This window comes from Bubalus kerabau, chromosome X (genome assembly GCF_029407905.1).
Source record: "Bubalus kerabau isolate K-KA32 ecotype Philippines breed swamp buffalo chromosome X, PCC_UOA_SB_1v2, whole genome shotgun sequence".
NCBI classification, from domain to species: domain Eukaryota; kingdom Metazoa; phylum Chordata; class Mammalia; order Artiodactyla; family Bovidae; genus Bubalus; species Bubalus kerabau.
Window position 1 is genome coordinate 152,776,498 of NC_073647.1, and position 17,061 is coordinate 152,793,558.

At 41.1% G+C, this 17,061-nt stretch overlaps 1 long non-coding RNA gene across 8 annotated transcripts in view; it reads right to left on the reverse strand.

Moving 5' to 3' along the window:
* Positions 1–17,061, reverse strand: part of LOC129639418 (uncharacterized) — a 172,596-nt gene that overhangs the window by 83,690 nt on the left and 71,845 nt on the right. For all 8 annotated transcript variants that reach the window (XR_008708392.1, XR_008708389.1, XR_008708391.1 and 5 more), the window contains exon 2: positions 12,582–12,691. This is a non-coding gene — a long non-coding RNA (uncharacterized LOC129639418). The remainder of the gene's footprint in view (positions 1–12,581; positions 12,692–17,061) is intronic.

Genomic DNA, 17,061 nt, shown 5'->3' on the forward strand with positions numbered 1-17,061 from the left:
TGATTGGTTGTGAGCTGGGTGCTAAGGATCCAGATGAATAAGCTATGGGCCCCACTCATAAGCACTTTTAGTCTAGAAATCATAAACAAATAGCTATGCAAACAAATAACTCTATGAAGAGAGACATAACCATGAAAAATGCATGTACAGTGAGACCCAAGAAAGACCACCATTAATTCTTCCTAGAAGATTAAGGAAACCCTTCACAGAAGAGATGAAATTGAACCAAGCCCTGAGTAATGAGTTGGTAGCAAGGTAGCTCGACCTCTTACAGTAAAGTGGTATTTTTCTAACTTGAGTGAAAAAGTGATAGAAAAAAAAATGGTTTGGCCTCTCACAGTTGACTTCCAGCATTTTTAACTCTAATGATATTTTGAAATGTATATACATAAAAGTAGGCATAAAATCCTTATGCTTTTATTCTATTACATTTTAAAATGGAAACAAATTTACAAAATAAATATGATCAAAACTCCAAACGAGCCACATTTCACTTAATGTAAGGGATGAAGTTGTTTTCCTAAAACCAAACTGATGTTGCATCTTCTGCTTCTCTGGCTTATCAACTGTTAATATGTGCAAAGTACTATAGTTAAAAATCCAATAGTGGAACAGAATTTATGATGAAAAACTGCAGTGGCCTACTTTGAAGAAACCACTATTTCTAATTATGTTTCTCTGATAGGTAATGCTTTCTCGGTGATTTGGTTATCCTGATATTTTTAACTTAGGTATCAATCTTAAGCATTGTGCATCAATTTCTTGATTTTTAGGCGCAGACTTAACCCATTTATCTACTCCACATGTCTCCTCTATATTCCAGCCAATCAACTGACAAGAATGATCACCTGCACAACATTAAATAGCATTTTAGGGCCTTCCCTGGTTGTCCACTGGCTAAGACTTCGTGCTCCCAATGCAGGGGGCCTGAGTTTGACCCCTGGTCAGGAAACTAGATCCCACATGCTGCACCTAAGAGTTTGCGTGCTGCAACTAAAAAAAAAAAAAAAAAAAAAAAAAAAAAAAAAAAAAAGATGCCACAAGACCCAGCACAGCCAAATAAATAAATGAAAATAAAATATTTTAAAATAAATAGCCTTTTAAATCTTCATGTCTACAACTATCAAACACATGCTCTCCTTCTCTCATTGCGTTAGTCAAGCACAGTGCCACACCATCCCCCTTTCTATGTTTCCTCCCTCCCTTTAATGTCCCAGCTATTGTCAATTATCTCTTTCTTTGCATGACATTTATGTCCTGACTTGTAACCCTAGTCAAGTCTCTCGGGATTTGTCTAGAGATTGATCCTAAAGACTAAAAACCTGTAAGCTTAGTTGACACCAGTTTGACCCAACATTGTTCACCCTGTAACCAAATGATGTTCTCTGCGGGCAGACTGCCAGAAGCAGATGGGTGAAATCTTAGTCTGCTTGTCCTGTCTGTATAACTGCAGGTAAGCAATTTCGCTGTGCTTTCATTACCTCATCTGAAAAATACGGAATATGATCTACCTCATAGGTTTGGCATGAATATTTAAGTGAATTAGTATATGTAAGATATATCGTGCCTACAGATACAGAGAACATAGTTGCGGTTGCCATGGACGAAGGGGAGCGGGAGAGGAATGGACTGGGAGTTTGGGATTAGTGGATGCAAACTATTACATATAGAATGGATAAACAACAAAAATCGACTGTATAGCACAGGGAACTATATTCCATATCCTGTGATAAACCATAATGGAAAAGAATATCAAAAAGTATCTGTGTGTGTGAGACTGAATCACTTTGCTATATAGCAGAAAAGTGAAAGTGAAGTCATGTCAGACTCTTTGCGACCCCATGGACTGTAGCTCACCAGGCTCCTCCACCCATGGGATTCTCCAGGCAAGAGTATTGGAGTGGGTTGCCATTTCCTTCTCCAGGGGATCTTCCCGACCCAGGGATCGAACCCGGGTCTCCCGGGAATGCCATCACCTCCACTAGCTTTGTTTGTAGTGATGCTTTCTAAGGCCCACTTGACTTCACATTCCAGGATGTCTGGCTCTAGGTGAGTGATCATACCATCGTGATTATCTGGGTCGTGAAGATCTTTTTTGTACAGGTCTTCTGTGTATTCTTGCCATCTCTTCTTAATATCTTCTGCTTCTGTTAGGTCCATACCATTTCTGTCCTTTATCGAGCCCATCTTTGCATGAAATGTCCCCTTGGTATCTCTAATTTTCTTGAAGAGATCTCTAGCCTTTCCCATTCTGTTGTTTTCCTCTATTTCTTTGCATTGATCGCTGAGGAAGGCTTTCTTATCCCTTCTTGCTATTCTTTGGAACTCTGCATTCAGATGCTTATATCTTTCCTTTTCTCCTTTGCTTTTTGCTTCTCTTCTTTTCACAGCTATTTGTAAGGCCTCCTCAGACAGCCATTTTGCTTTTTTGCATTTCTTATTACAAAGTGTTTTTTTTTTGGGGGGGGGGTGGAATACTCACTTGAGCAATTATCTGGGAAAAGGGTATTTACCCAAAATCTCATGAGTCAAAAATATGGTTTCTCAGTTATGCCAAAGGTCTCAGTACAGGTTAACATTTTCCACTGCCTGGAATAACTAAACAATAACATTTGTGATACAGAAAAGTTCATGCTGATTCCAAAGGGACAAAGCTAGCAGCTGGAAAGTAGAACTGAATAAGATGTTTAAAAAGCACATCTCTTCCATCCTTTTCCTTTGCTTCTCTAGTTTCTTCCTTCTTAATCACACATTACCAAACCATTTTGGCTCTCACATTCCAGAGTAGCTTGTAAGGCTTGGAATATGATATAAAAACACTCCAAAGTCATAAGACATTTCCAGTTGATTGTGCCACTTGAAGGACAGAAGAGGCTTGAGAAAATGAAATATTAAACTGCCTCTCCTGACACTCTCCTGGAATTCTGTGGCTGCCACTAAACAAAATGTTCCCTTTTAGTACAGGAAATTGGAGCCTTGGGGACCCCAGCAGGTGTTCAGTTCATTTAAGCATTTAGCCCACAGGCCTTTTAAGATGGTTCCTAAGGGATTCACCTTCCCACTGTCATTTCCTTGACACAGTCGGGGCAGACATATATGCTAGAGAGTTAAAGCAGGTTCCAATCTGGCCAAGGAATCTATGAGTATGAGGAGGACCTAACAAATGGGTTTGATTCAAGAGACTGTTGAGAGTCAGAAGTAGGAGACAGAGCAGAACACCATTTATCTTGCAAGAGATGGAACTGCTGACACAGGAAAGATTTAGAAGTCAAAAAGGAAGATAGGATTTCCTTCGTGTGATAGAAAACCTTCCTATTGTAGATCCACAAAGGTCAGGAGTGTTGGTGAACACTATTCTGGACTGCGCAGAGATACCTTCAGGAATACCTCCAGCTGCTGGCAGTGTTTACCAGGCCCTGCCGCAGTTCAGTCCCGCACACTGGATCAAGCTATGTTCTCTTTCCAGGTCAGCCTCAACCAATGAGGAGCAATGCCAAGTGCCAGAAAGGCCTAGACCCTGGGACATCTCAGGATAAGTCTGAAGGGCCATCCTAACTTCAAAGTCCCCATGGGATCTGCTGAGGCCTTTTCTTAGCATGCATCCCAGCTCAACTTCTCCCTAGCCCAATCCTGCTTCTTTTCCCTCCCTTCCATAGGTGCTAATCCCAGACGCTTCCTAATAAATGCCTCATATCTTAACTCCAACTACTCTCCTCTACCATCTCTAAGTCTGCTTCCTAGGCAACCCAACTTGTCATAAATGGAAAGTGCTTAAGGGCAAGAACTTTGTCAAAAAGCATCCTATTATCTCCAAATCTATGGAAACAACCTCTAGATGTTTGTGTGGTATTTGAAAGATCCAACAGTCCTTTCATCTCATTAGAGTCTCAAATCTACTTTGTGAGTTAGAGATAATTTTATCTCTATTTTACAGATCAGGAATATAAGTCTCGGGAAAGTTAACTAGTACATGGTTCGATTCACTGAACCATTGCTGGGAATCCTAATGGTTGTAAAATGATGGTGTAAAGAGTGGCCTTAAAGTTGAGCACTGCTATGTTTGACTATTACCTCCTGTATCCATTTTCCATGCTGCCATAACAAACTACCACAAACCTGGCGGCTCAAGACAGCACAAACTTATTATCTCAGGATGCTGTAGGTCAGAAGTCCTGGTGGGCTTAGCTGGTTTTCTAGCTTCATATCTCACAAGACCAAAATCAATATGTCAGCTTAATGGATGCTTTCTGGGAGACTCTAGGAAATGTCAGTTTCCAAGTTTATTCAAGTTGTTGGCTGAATTCAGATCCTTGGGGTTATAGGACTGTGGTTCTCATTTCCTTACTGGCTGTCTTTGCTCTCAGAGGCTTCCCACACCCTTTCTTACACTTTCTGTTGCCCCTCAACCCCCATCAGCAGGTCAAGCCCTTCTCATGCCTCACATATCTACAACTTTGCTCCTGCAGCATCTCTCTGACTGCGTCTTCTGCTTTCCTCTACTGTCACATCACTTCTGATTCTGCTCAGAGAAATTTCTTTGCTTGTAAGGCTTCATGTGATGTGATTGGACCCATCAGAGTGATCCAGGTTAACATCCCTATTTTAAGGTTCAGTAAGAACAGTTAGATTGGCAAAATCCCTTCACTGTGATATCTAGATTAGTGTTTGATGGAATAACCAGGGGATTGGAAATTTGGGGGGCACATCTTTGGAATTCTGCCTACCAAATTTCATGACTTATAAACATAAAGCAGATGGCAGCCTCAGGGCCCAGGGAGTAGGCTATGTCCAATACATTTGAGCTTGCTAACTTTGATCATGGCTTATGAGAGGCTCACACTACTGAAATGAGGAATAGTGGGAAAACCAACAAAATTACACAGCGTTATGGACAAGATTTCCCTAATGTTTCTAATGACAGCATTTACCTATTGCCCAGGACTCTCCTCTCTAGATACTGCCCCAGAAATTCATACCTTTTGAAGCAGCCTCAGGTCATCTTACCCTAAAGGAAGAGGGAAACAAACTGTCATAAGGCTCAGTCCCTTTTCTGCCACTAGGCCTTTGTACTCACTCTGTCTGTATTCACCCCTTGCTCTTTGCAGATTCAGCTCCTCCCCATCACTCAGGTCTTAGTTTTCATGTTCTCTTCTCAAAAGATTCTTCCTTGACCACCCTATCTGTTTGAGATTGTTTATCTGTAGTTATATTTCAGCTCCTCACTGTTTTCATTTCCTGTATGGTGTTGATCATAATCTGCACATATTTTATTAAAGAATTTACTCATTTCTTATCTACCTCCTAAACGAGCATGTAATATTGAATAAGGCAAGGACCGTTTTGAAATCTATCTCATGCTGAGTACACTGCTAGATGCCCAACAAGTGTCCGCTGATGAATGAATGAACAAACTTCAGCAAACTCATGAGCATGGGGTCACACTCCAATACAAGCTGAAGTCCAGTAGGGCAAAAACATCTCCTGGGGGCTGATCTTGTGATCTGTTTATTTCCCCAAAAAGAATATGTGAAAAAAATAAAGTATTTTTGTCCAATCTGAATAAACTTTGGAGATGTTGATACAATAGTTGGTCAACTGAGAAAGACTTATGTGATCCAGAGTTTCTAATATTAAGCAAGACAGAAATCATTTTGCTTCATGAGCACTTATTACTATCTATCCATGTGACAGTTGATTATCACAGTTCTCTGCTTAAATATGCACCCAATGCGTACAGACATTCTTATAAATACCAGTTAGGCTAAAAACTACTTTAGGTATTCCTCAACTGGTTACTATAAGTGCTAGGTTAAAGTCCTATCTTTTGGAGAGCTAAAGCTCCTTTTAAGCTGATTTTGTTAGTGGATATTTAATAATTGATTCATGAGTGTGTAAGCAAAGTGAGCACCTCCTTCTTCCTTTACCAGCCCTTAGACCTCTTCTCCATGTTTCTCTGTCCCTCTATGTGCCCCAGGAGGCTGACTTCTATGGACTGCACTCCTCAGACCTCTGAACCTCTGGCTTCTGGTTGGGTTCAGTGAACAAGGGTCAGCTGGAGAGTGATCAGACACAGGAGATTTGAAAAAAGGTTAAAGTAATTATTTCCCCAGCTTTCTCTTGGCTCCATACAATTCTCTTTTGATGACATTTCCTGTGAGAGATGGAAGCGGGGTGGCTCTTCCACAGTTCCAGCTCTCACTGTGCCTGGTAGCTGTTTCTTCTTTGGCCTCAGCAGGCTGAAGGGTGCTGACAGTTTCCTGGTGCTCCAGTGTTCCTTAATAGTTCCCTTAACCCTACCTGTGCTTCTAAATAGTTTCTTCGCTAAAAAGTTCCCTTCAAAACTCCCAACTGAGTATCCTGTTTTCTTCTGGGACTCTGACCTATGTACTCATTTTCCTTGGCCAATTTTCCCATTTCACATGTGTGATTACAGAGCTATAGAAGCTGAGAGAGCATTCCTAAGACATCTTTTACTCCTGCCCGTTCTTTATAACTATTTGGGATTCTAGGGAAACAGTCGGAGAAGGCAATGGCAACCCACTCCAGTACTCTTGCCTGGAGAATCCCAGGGATAGTGGAGCCTGGAGGGCTGCCATCTATGGGGTCGCACAGAGTCGGACACGACTGAAGCGACTTACAAGCAGCAGCAAAAGGGAAACAGTGGAAACCATGACAGACTTTATTTTTGGGGGGCTCCAAAACCACTGCAGATGGTGACTACCAATATGAAATTAAAAGACACTTGCTCCTTGGAAGAAAAGTTATGATCAATCTAGACAGCATGTTAAAAAGCAGAGGCATTACTTTGCCAACAAAGGTCTGTCTAGTCAAAGCTATGGTTTTTCCAGTAGTCATGTATGGATGTAAGACTTGGACTATAAAGAAAGCTGAGCACTGAAGAATTGATGCTTCTGAATTGTGGTATTGGAGAAGACTCTTGAGAGTGCCTTGAACTGCAAGATCAAACCAGTCCATCCTAAAGGAAATCAGTCCTGAATATTCATTGGAAGGACTGATGCTGAAGCTCCAATATTTTGGCCACCTGATGTGAAGAACTGACTCATTGGAAAAGACACTGATGCTGGGAAAGATTGAAGACAGGAGAAGGGGATGACAGAGGATGAGATGGTTGGATGGCATCACCCACTCGACATGAGTTTGAGCAAGCTCCAGGAGTTGGTGATGGACAGGGGAGCCTGGCAGAGAAGGTGATGGCACCCCACTCCAGTACTCTTGCCTGGAAAATCCCATGGATGGAGGAGCCTGGAAGGCTGCAGTCCATGGGGTTGCGAAGAGTCAGACATGACTGAGCGACTTCAGTTTCCCTTTTCACTTTCATGCATTGGAGAAGGAAATGGCAACCCATTCCAGTATTCTTGCCTGGAGAATCCCAGGGACAGGGGAGCCTGATGGGCTGCTGTCTATGGGGTCGCACAGAGTCGGACACGACTGAAGTGACGCAGCAGCAGCAGCAGGGAAGCCTGGGCATGCTGCAGTCCATGGAGTTGCAAAGAGTTGGACACTACTGAGCGACTGAACTGAATGAGGCAAAATTCTTCCACAAGTCTATTTTTTCTGCCGTCATACTTCTGATGACTTAAAAAACTGCTGCTGTTAAGTTGCTTCAATCGTGTCCAACTCAGTGCTACCCCAGAGACGGCAGCCCACCAGGCTCCCCCGTCCCTGGGATTCTCCAGGCGAGAACACTGGAGTGGGTTGCCATTTCCTTAAAAAACTGAGAAAGGCCAAATAAAAATAGCTCACAATTGGACAGGGATTTTCTTTTCTGCTTGGTAGAAATGAGATCTCAGCCTTTAAAGCTAATTTGAATTTTTTTTAAATGAGAACTCTGACCTTGAGTACTTATATTTGAAAGCTTAATTGTTCAGCTTTGGAGCATTTCCATTAATTTGTGAATGATAATAAATCATTTGAGGGGCCTATTTTGTTTATAAAGTGCTTCATTTGGCTGTATTTCAAGAAATGCAACATGGCAAACAATACTTGTCATATGAATGGTTCAGGAAACAAACAAAGAGCTAATAAAGTCACCATTCTTTGAATCACTGTAAATGGTCCTCGCACTTGAACAAAGCTCATCTAAAGAATGTTTGCCATTTTGACTGATTGCAAAGGGGCCACTTGCCACAAATGGGTTGTAAAATGCCCTATGCCTATCTATGCCACTGAACTGTTACACAAATAATTAAGGTATTACATGGAAAACGCTTTGGATCTTAGGTGGAAAGGTGACAATGTTGTTGTGGAAACAGTGGACTGGGATCTATTCCTAGCTAGGACACATCCTAGAAATAAAACTTTCAACGTGATACTTCACCCATCCATGCTTCAGCTTTCTCATCTTTATAGCAATAGTAATAAAACCTGCCAATTTCATCAACAATGAGTAAATACTTTAGCTTGTGTTTCTTCCAAAGCAGAGCCCAAGGCAGGACTAGAGAGCAGGTGATTTCCTTGGAAAATTGTCCCAGAAAGCAGGAGTGACAGAGGAGGAAAATTATAATAAAAAACTTCAGGAACGAGCTTCTTCACACAATATGTAACCTGAAGCCAAGTCCACAGAATGATCCTGAATTGTGTCTCTGGATGAGGAGGAGGAGAAGTGAAGTGAAGTGAAAGTCGCTCAGCCATGTCCGACTCTGTGCAACCCCATGGACTACACAGTCCATGGGATTCTCCAGGCCACAATACTGGAGTGGGTAGCTGTTCCCTCCTCCAGGGGGTCTTCCCAACCAGGGATCAAACCCAGGTCTCCCGCATTGCAGACAGATTCTTTACCAACCGAGCCGCAAGGGAAGCCCAAGAATACTGGAGTGGGTAGCTGTTCCCTCCTCCAGGGGGTCTTCCCAACCAGGGATCAAACCCAGGTCTCCCGCATTGCAGACAGATTCTTTACCAACCGAGCCACAAGGGAAGCCCAAGAATACTGGAGTGGGTAGCCTATCCCTTCTCTAGAGGATCTTCCTGACCCAGGAATCCAACCGAAGTCTCCTGCATTGCAGGCAGATTCTTTACCAACTGAGCTATCAGGGACCCCCAGCCAGGAATTCTAAAGCACTGACCCAGAGATTGTCTCCACTTGGTGGTGGTAGCCACCAGATGTTAACCCCCTGGCACCTCCAGTGTGCATGTCCAGAGGTTAAGAAGGCCTCTGGGGTTCTAGGGCAGAAAAGAAAAGCAATTCTGGATCTCTCTGAGGTTGGATGTCTTTAGGGTATATGAAACAGTCTACCTCAGAGAAGCTGAAATCAGAGATGTGATGGGACAAAACAGTGTCTGTTTTGGAAATATACTTCAAATACTTTTTGTTCATAGCACAAATTAAGGCAGTTGTGGTGGGAGAGGGAGGAAGGTTTCAAGAGACATCTGAGGTAGAAATGACCAGGCTCATGACTAGCCAAAGAGAAAAATCCCCAATGAACTTGCTACTTTTGCCCACAAATTACAGCTCATTCCAGAAAGGTCTTTGTGGTAAACGGGGAGACTTAACAATTACTTAGGAATAGACTAGGTTTGGGAAATGAAATAAGACAGTACACATTTCCAGGAATTCAACAAAGGCATAAGCCTGAAATCTGGACAGAGTTTTGACTTTGATCTCAATTGGCCAAACATGCAATTATGTGTGTAAGAGAGTGCATAGGTGCAATACCATGGAATATTAGAACTATAACCGATGAAAAAATTGAAATATTTCCTTTTGGAACAGAATGTCTTCACAGGACATACTGATCTAATTTACCAGAAGGGGCAGTGCTCTCTGGCTATTTCTCTTTCAGGGTCAGACAGCCAATTTTCCCTGTTACCAAGCATTTTGGCAGAGTTATTTCTTTGTGCTTGAAAGAGCCTTAGCAAATGAATCCAGCTCTCTTTATTTTCTGTCCCCGCTAAACCAGGATGGACAAATTTTTTCATAAAGGGCCGGATAGTACATGCTTTAGATGCCTCGGGGTCTCTGTCGTAACCACTGACCTCTGCCATGGTGGCCCTGAAAGCAGACACAGACAATACATAAGCAAATGGCACAGAGCCACACCGGCTCTAAACCAGCGCTGCTTTAAATACGCTCTGATACCCAGCAGCACCCAAAGTGCAGGTTTGCCATGAGTCCACAATGAGATCGGCAGATAAACTGACAGTGAGCGCTGAGAAACCTGTAGTGCCATTAGACACTGTCAATACCCAAATACCTGATTATTTCAGCAATTTATTCTTACTGTATTTAACCAAACCATCAATTGATGATGAAACGGTACTAAAACACCTGATCCTTCACCCATACAGTTTGAGAAGCAACACTCTATCTTATTTTTTTTAATTTTATTTTTAAACTTTACATAATTGTATTAGTTTTGCCAAATATCAAAATGAATCCGCCACAGGTATACATGTGTTCCCCATCCTGAACCCTCCTCCCTCCTCCCTCCCCATTCCATCCCTCTGGGTCGTCCCAGTGCACCAGCCCCAAGCATCCAGTATCGTGCATCAAACCTGGACTGGCAACTCGTTTCATACATGATATTTTACATGTTTCAATGCCATTCTCCCAAGGGTGTGGAGAAAAGGGAACCCTCTTACACTGTTGGTGGGAATGCAAACTAGTACAGCCACTATGGAGAACAGTGTGGAGATTCCTTAAAAAACTGGAAATAGAACTGCCTTATGATCCAGCAATCCCACTGCTAGGCATACACACTGAGGAAACCAGAAGGGAAAGAGACACGTGTACCCCAATGTTCATCGCAGCACTGTTTATAATAGCCAGGAGAAGCAAGACTCTAAATGCTAAGCTCATCTTCATTTTCCAGGTAAGTAAAGAGGCTCAGAGAATGGAGCTCTTCAGTGTCAGCTAGTCAGCTATGGGAACAGCCAGGATACAAACCCTGATCCTTAGTCCAGTGCTATTTCCAGACACAGTACAAGTTTCACAGTCTGTGTTAATGACCGTGTCTTCAAAGTTTCCCAAAGGGACTTCCCTGGCTGTCCAGTGGTTAAGACTCTGTGCTTCCACTGCAGGGGGCACAGGTTCAATCCCTGGTCAGGGAACTAAGATCCTGCATCCTGCAAAGCTACAGTTATATCGTTGAACCCTTTTGTCTGCTCAGCAGGTTAGATCACATGGCAAGTGATTTTCTATCATAGAACCCTTCAGCTTCTGAACCCCTAATCCTGTGTCTGATGTTATCTGGGCCAAGACTGTTGCTCCAAGCTGGTCTGTCCTTTCTCGACTAATTAAGATTCTCACTTCCAGGCTAAATGGTCTCAAGAAAATAAAAATTAACCTCAATATCCCTTTTCATCTCCACCCATGCACTGGGTTATGAGGAAGACTTTATGGTTCTTGATTAAACCAAAAGCCACATTATTCCAAATATTCTGCCCACCTCATTTCCTACCATCCACCTAGAAGATTTTCAACTCATACCTACATTGAAAAAATAATAGCTACCTAAATACCCCCCAAAGATTCCAGCTAGCTATTAACAATGCAGTGACTAACGAGGGGCAAATGCTCCGTCAGTGGAGGATGGAGCAGTTGACACAATCTGTGGAGGGCTCTTAAAGGCCTACAAATCTAGATAATGCTAAAGATCTATCGACTGTGTCAGCAAGATCAGCTTAAAGGATGGTTGCTTAAAAATGAATGAAAAATATTGATTCAGAAATGAAAAAGATGACTCCTGCTAACATAATTCAAGATAAGATAGCCACACTGTGGTAAGTCAAAGATCAGCTGTAGACACAACTGCTTCAATCATTTCTGGAGGACATTTAAATGCATAACAGTCTCAATTTCAGATTCCACTGATTTAAGACTTGGGCCAAAGTTTGCCTCTTCTGAATAAACTCTACATAGATTGGAGGCAATTAATATTAGATACTTATGGACTTGATTGATATTTACAGACATTCCTAGCTTGATGCCGCTTTTCTCTGTTCCTTAAATAGAACCCCGAAGAGTCTTTGCCAGGTGACATAGCAAGCTTATTTGTTTTGTTTCTAAATATCTGCATGAAACAAAAGGCATTTATTTTAAAATATCCTATAATTCATATGTTCTAATGCTTCTGATGGGCCTTTTCTTTTCATTAATCTAGATTAGTGTTGACTGGGAGTTTCAGAATCACTGGTGGGCTGCCATCTATGGGGTCGCACAGAGTCGGACACGACTGAAGCGACTTAGCAGCAGCAGCAGCATACTGTTGATCTATCCAGAGCAATGAAAACATTCAGGCTTATATTCATTCAAAAATGCTCACCAAGAGGATGTTAAATGGTGCAGCTGCTATGAAAAACAGTATGGTGGGTTTTCAAAAATTAAAATCAGAATTACCACATGATCCAGCAAACCCACTTCTGAATACATATGCAAAGGAACTGAAGGCAGATTCTCAAAGAGATATTGTTTCACAATTCACAGCAGCACTCATAAACAATAGTCAAGAGGCAGAAGTAACCCAAAAGTCCATTGATGGATAAATGGATAAAGAAAATATAGTATCAATGGTCTAACAAACTGAATACATCATAGATGAAGGAGCTGAAGCTTAGAAGCTTACCTTGCCTGACACAGGAGAGCTGGAAATCAACCAGGGGCTGTATCTGAACCTTGGTCTCCCGATGCCACAGTCCCTGTTGTCTTCCCACTAGAGCACACTGCTTTTTCAACCTGTGATGACACATACATAAAGATTAGGGAGTATTTTTTTTAATTTATTTATTTTATTTGGAGGCTAATTACTTTATTACTTTTTAAATTTTATTTTATTTTTAAACTTTACATAATTGTATTAGTTTTGCCAAATATCAAAATGAATCCGCCACAGGTATACATGTGTTCCCCACCCTGAACCCTCCTCCCTCCTCCCTCCCCATACCATCCCTCTGGGTCGTCCCAGTGCACCAGCCCCAAGCATCCAGTATCGTGCATCGAACCTGGACTGGCAACTCGTTTCATACATGATATTTTACATGTTTCAATGCCATTCTCCCAAATCTTCCCACCCTCTCCCTCTCCCATAGAGTCCATAAGACTGTTCTAAACATCAGTGTCTCTTTTGCTGTCTCGTACACAGGGTTATTGTTACCATCTTTCTAAATTCCATATATATGCGTTAGTATACTGTATTGGTGTTTTTCTTTCTGGCTTACTTCACTCTGTATAATAGGCTCCCGTTTCATCCACCTCATTAGAACTGATTCAAATGTATTCTTTTTAATGGCTGAGTAATACTCCATTGTGTATATGTACCACTGCTTTCTTATCCATTCATCTGCTGATGGACATCTAGGTTGCTTCCATGTCCTGGCTATTATAAACAGTGCTGCGATGAACATTGGGGTACACGTGTCTCTTTCCCTTCTGGTTTCCTCAGTGTGTATGCCCAGCAGTGGGATTGCTGGATCATAAGGCAGGTCTATTTCCAGTTTTTTAAGGAATCTCCACACTGTTCTCCATAGTGGCTGTACTAGTTTGCATTCCCACCAACAGTGTAAGAGGGTTCCCTTTTCTCCACACCCTCTCCAGCATTTATTACTTGTAGACTTTTGGATCGCAGCCATTCTGACTGGGGTGAAATGGTACCTCATAGTGGTTTTGATTTGCATTTCTCTGATAATGAGTGATGTTGAGCATCTTTTCATGTGTTTGTTAGCCATCTGTATGTCTTCTTTGGAGAAATGTCTATTTAGTTCTTTGGCCCATTTTTTGATTGGGTTATTTATTTTTCTGGAGTTGAGCTGTAGGAGTTGCTTGTATATTCTCGAGATTAGTTGTTTGTCAGTTGCTTCATTTGCTATTATCTTCTCCCATTCTGAAGGCTGTCTTTTCACCTTGCTAATAGTTTCCTTTGATGTGCAGAAGCTTTTAAGGTTAATTAGGTCCCATTTGTTTATTTTTGCTTTTATTTCCAATATTCTTGGAGGTGGGTCATAGAGGATCCTGCTGTGATGTATGTCAGAGAGTGTTTTGCCTATGTTCTCCTCTAGGAGTTTTATAGTTTCTGGTCTTACGTTGAGATCTTTAATCCATTTTAAGTTTATTTTTGTGTATGGTGTTAGAAAGTGTTCTAGTTTCATTCTTTTACAAGTGGTTGACCAGATTTCCCAGCACCACTTGTTAAAGAGATTGTCTTTAATCCATTGTATATTCTTGCTATTTGGAGGCTAATTACTTTAAATATTGTAGTGGTTTTTGCCATACATCTACATGAATCAGCCATGGGCACATTCAGAACTCCCCTCCCACCTCCCTCCCCATCCCATCCCCCAGGGTCATCCCGGTGCACCAGCCCTGAGCACCCTGTTTCATGCACCAAACCTGGACCAGCAATCTGCTTCACATATGATAATATACAAGTTTCAATGCTACCCTCTCAAATCATCCCACCCTCACCTTCTCCCACAGAGTCCAAAAGTCTGTTGTTCACACCTGTGTCTCTTTTGCTGTCTCACATATAGGGTCATTGTTACCATCTTTCTAAATTCCATATATATGCATTAGTATACTGTACTGGTGTTTTTCTTTCTGACTTACTTCACTATATAATAGGCTCCAGTTTCATCCACCTCATTAGAATGGATTCAAATGCATTCTTTTTAATGGCTGAGTAATATTCCATTGTATATATGTATGACAGCTTTCTTATCCATTCTTCTGCCAATGGGCATCTAGGTTGCTTCCATGTCCTGGCTGTTGTAAACAGTGCTGTGATGAACATTGGGGTACACGAGTCTCTTTCAATTCTGGTTTCCTCGGTGTGTATGCCCAGCAGTCGGATTGCTGGGTCATATGGCAGTTCTATCTCCAGTTTTTTAAGGAATCTCCACACTGTTCTCCATAGTGGCTGTACTAGTTTGCATTCCCACCAACACTGTAAGAGGGTTCCCTTTTCTCTGCACCCTCTCCAGCATTTATTGTTTGTAGACTTTTTGATAGCAGCTATTCTGACTGATGTGAGATGGTACCTCATTGTGGTTTTGATTTGCATTTTTGTGATAATGAGTGATGTTGAGCATCTTTTCATGTATTTGTTAGCCATCTGTATGCCTTCTTTGGAGAAATGTCTGTTTAGTTCTTTAGCCCATTTTTTGATTGGGTCACTTATTTTTCTGGAATTGAGCTGCAGCAGTTGCTTGTATATTTTTGAGATTAATTCTTTGTCAGTTGCTTTGTTTGCTATTATTTTCTCCCACTCTGAAAGCTGTCCTTTCACCTTATAGTTTCCTTTGTTGTGCAAAAGCTCTTAAGTTTAATTAGGTCCCATTTGTTTATTTTTGCATTTATTTCCATTGCTCTGGGAGGTGGATCATAGAGAATCCTTCTGTGATTTATGTCAGAGAGTGTTTTGCCTATGTTTTCCTCTAGGAGTTTTATAGTTTCCAGTCTTACGTTTAGATATTTAATCCATTTTGAGTTTATTTTTGTGTATGGTGTTAGAAACTATTCTAGTTTCACTCTCTTACAAGTGGTTGACCAGTTTTCCCAGCACCACTTGTTAAAGAGATTGTCTTTAATCCACTGTATATTCTTCTCTCCTTTGTCAAAGATAAGGTGTCCATAGGTGCATGGGTTTATCTCTCGGTTTTCTATTTTGTTCCATTGATCTATATTTCTGTCTTTGTGCCAGTACCATACTGTCTTGATGACTGTAGCTTTGTAGTATAGTCTGAAGTCAGCCAGGTTGATTCCTCCAGTTTCATTCTTCTTTCTCAAGATTGCTTTAGCTATTCGAGGTTTTTTGTATTTCCATACAAATGTGAAATTATTTGTTCTAGTTCTCTAAAAAATACCATTGGTAGATTGAGAGGGATTGCATTGAATCTATAGACTGCTTTGGGTAGTATACTCATTTTAACTATATCAATCCTTCCGATCCATGAACATGGTACATTTCTCCATCTATTTGTGTCATCTTTGATTTCTTTCAACAGTGTTTTATAATTTTCTATATATAGGTCTTTTGTTTCTTTAGGGAGCTTTATTCCTAAGTATTTTATTCTTTTCATTGCAATTGCAAATGGAATTGTTTCCTTAATTTCTCTTTCTGTTTTCTCATTGTTAGTGTATAGGAATGCAAGGGATTTCTGTGTGTTAATTTTATATCCTGTGTGTTAATTTTATAGTTTAAAATAACTATAAAGTTATTTTATAACTTTACTATAGTCATTGATTAGCTCTAGTAATTTTCTGGTGGAGTCTTTAGGGTTTTCTATGTAGAGGATCATGTCATCTGCAAACAGTGAGAGTTTTACTTCTTTTCCAATCTGGATTCCCTTTATTTCCTTTTCTTCTCTGATTGCTGTGGCTAAAACTTCCAAAACTATGCTGAACAGTAGTGGTGAGAATGGGTACCCTTGTCTTGTTCCTGACTTTAGGGAGTGTTTTTTAATTAAAATGTTTAATTGTGGTAGAATACACAATTTACGAGCTTAAACATTTTAAGTATACAGTTCAGCATTATTAATCATTCCCTTGTTACTGTTCTCCTTTCTGTTTCTATGAGTTTGACTACTTTAGATACACACAATGCAATATTATTCACCCTCCTGTCATGTGCTACCAAGATGAACTTTGAGGATATTATGCTAAGTGAAATAAGCAACTTGTAAAAAGACAAATACTGTATGATTCCACATATATGAAGTATCTAAAGCAGTCAAATTCATAGAAACAGAATAGTGGTTGCCAGGGGCCTGCAGGAGGAAGAAATGGGGAGCTGGTGTTTAGTGGGTGTGGAGTTTCAATCTTATGAGATGAAAAAGTTCTACAGACCTGGTACACAACAATGTGAATAAAGCTAACATTGGCCAACTGCGTATGTGTTTTACTGTAATTTAAAAAATTAATTTAGTGAAAATCTGTAGTGAGAAGGGAGCTTTCCTGGTGGCTCAGTGGTAGAGAATCCACCTGCCAATGCAGGAGATGCCAGTTTGATCCCCAGGTTGGAAAGATCCCCTGGAGAAGGAAATGTCAACTCCCTTCAGTATTCTTGCATGGGAAATCCCATGGATGGAGGAGTCTGATGGGCTGTAGTTCAC